Raw genomic sequence first — 3015 nt, 5'->3', positions numbered from 1 at the left:
TAATAACATATATAACACACACACACACACACACACACACACACATATATATATATATACATACATATAAATATATATACATACATACATACATATAAATATAGATATCAATTTACATTTATGAGAAAAGGTGTTGGTTGTAGATATACCACCTTATAGTGTTAGTGTGTCTGCTCGACAGAGCGCGATACACTATGTAGCTTGCGTAGGTAAGACACTATTTTCAACAGCTATGGAAGATTATTAGTAGCTTTGCCAACACAAATTTTGGCCTCAACAAACTTTAGAGATAATTTGGTCCCCCAAGGCAAAAATAAATAAATAAATAGGTCAGTTAAGAAAAGGTTAGACTGAACATCATCCAAGGTCTGGACCATCCTTGTATTATAAAAACACTCCTTACAACCTATGATGTTTCATTTAAAAAGGCAATGGACGTCAAATAGCTCGTCAGCACCTGTCCTCTTCGAATGTTTTGGACTAAAGGAGAGCGGACAATGTGCGTTTCACTACACTCAGAACAACACCAGGTTAGACAGGCGCGATGAGAGGGTCTTTCAGGTCTAATTCATAAGCGATGGAAGAATATGATCTAACATAGCCCGTGCGAATTACAAGAACAACACCAGGTTACAGAGGCACGATGAGAGGGTCTTTCAGGTCTAATTCGTAAGCGATAGAAGTATATGATCTTACATAGCCCGTGCGAATTATATTAACAACACCAGGTTACAGAGGTACGATGAGAAGGCCGTTCAGGTCTAATTCGTAAGCGATAGAAGTATATGATCTAAAATAGCCCATGCGAATTACATAAACAACACCAGGTTACAGAGGTACGATGAGAGGGTCTTTGAAGTCTAATTCATAATTGATAGAAGAATATGATTTAACATAGCCCTTGCGAATTACATAACATAGCCCTTGCGAATTACATGAACATGAACAACACCAGGTTACAGAGGTACGACGAGAGGGTCTTTCAGGTCTTATTCATAAATGATAGAAGAATATGGTCTAACATAGCCCTTGCGAATTCCATGAACATGAACAACATTACAGAGGTACGATGAGAGGGTCTTTTAGGTCTAATTCATGTGATAGCAGAATATGATCTTACATAGCCCGTGCGAAATACATGAACAACACCAGGTTATAGAGGCACGATGAGAGGGTCTTTCAGGTCTAATTCATAAGCGATAGAGGAATATGATCTAACATAGCCCGTGCGAAATACAAGAACAACACCAGGTTACAGAGGTACGATGAGGGGGTCTTTCAGGTCTAATTCATAAGCGATAGAAGAATATGGTCTAACATAGCCCATACGAATTACATGAACAACACCAGGTTACAGAGGTACGATGAGAGGGTCTTTCAGGTCTAATTCATAAGCGATAGAAGAATATGGTCTAACATAGCCCATACGTTTACACATGCAGTACGGTGTAGTCTATTTCTTTGGAATGAGATAAACGATACGATCTTACCCATTGCTGATGAACTAAAACTATTTTTTATTTTATCGATGAATTATAGATTTGACACAGATTGCTATTTCGCCAATCACTTGTGAATGGAATTACGCATGCGATCTCATTTCTTAGTTCCACACATGGTGTGAACTTACCTACTACTGATAGATTGGACTAGTGATACGAACCCACTGTGTACTTATGAACCAGACACAGAATACGGTACCACCCCCACGCAAGAATTGTATGACGACTACACACCCATCCCCTACGAATTATTCAGCAGGTACGATCTAGTCTATCATCTAATGAACTGGCGAAGATGACAATCTCACATATCCTTTTTGAATGGAAGAAATATAACAACTAACCTATTACTGAAGGACTATAACAACTAACTTATTACTGAAGGAATAAAACCACTAACCTATTACTGATGGAATATAACAACTAACCTAATACTGAAGGAATAAAACAACTAACCTATTACTGATGCAATATAACAACTAACCTACTACTGAAGGAATATAACAATTAACCTATTACTAAGGAATATAACAACTAAACTAATACTGAAGGAATATAACAACTAACCTACTACTGAAGGAATATAACAACCAACCTATTACTGAAGGAATATAACAACTAACCTATTACTGAAGGAATATAACAACTAACCTACTACTGAAGGAATATAACAACTAACCTATTACTGAAGGAATAGAACAACTAACCTATTACTGAAGGACTATAACAACTAACTTTTTACTGAAGGAATAAAACCACTAACCTATTACTGAAGGACTATAACAACTAACCTAATACTGAAGGAATAAAACAACTTACCTATTACTGATGCAATATAACAACTAACCTACTACTGAAGGAATATAACAACAAACCTATTACTAAGGAATATAACAACTAACCTAGTACTGAAGGAATATAATAACTAAACTAATACTGAAGGAATATAACAACTAAACTAATACTGAAGGAATATAACAACTAGCCTACTACTGAAGGAATATAACAACCAACCTAATACTGAAGAAATATAACAACTAACCTATTACTGAAGGAATATAACAACTTACCTATTACTGAAGAAATATAACAACTAACCTATTACTGAAGGAATATAACAACAAACCTATTACTGAAGAATTCGATGTCGCGCCGCCGAATGCATGACTGTGCACTGTGAAGTTGTACTTGTCGGCCAGGTATTGGGGCCAGAGAGGACCATTCGAGAAGTGATGCTGTCAACGAGTAGATGTGGGTATATCAGCGAGAGTAGAGGAGGCCAATGCTACTTTGATAAACTGTATGTTACAGAGTTCCTATCAATGGGGTTAATACTGTTCGATAGTACTATTGAGTGTATGCAACGCGTTTTAGTACATCGTTCTATATATATATATACATATATATATATATATAATATATATATATATATAATATATATATATATAATATGTATACCACAACACACACACACACGACACACACACACACACACACACACACACACACACAC

The sequence above is a fragment of the Sphaeroforma arctica genome, assembly GCF_001186125.1.
Source record: "Sphaeroforma arctica JP610 unplaced genomic scaffold supercont1.337, whole genome shotgun sequence".
Taxonomy (NCBI): Eukaryota; class Ichthyosporea; order Ichthyophonida; genus Sphaeroforma; species Sphaeroforma arctica.
The sequence above is the reverse complement of the archived record's forward strand: the minus strand, read 5'-3'. Positions refer to the sequence as shown.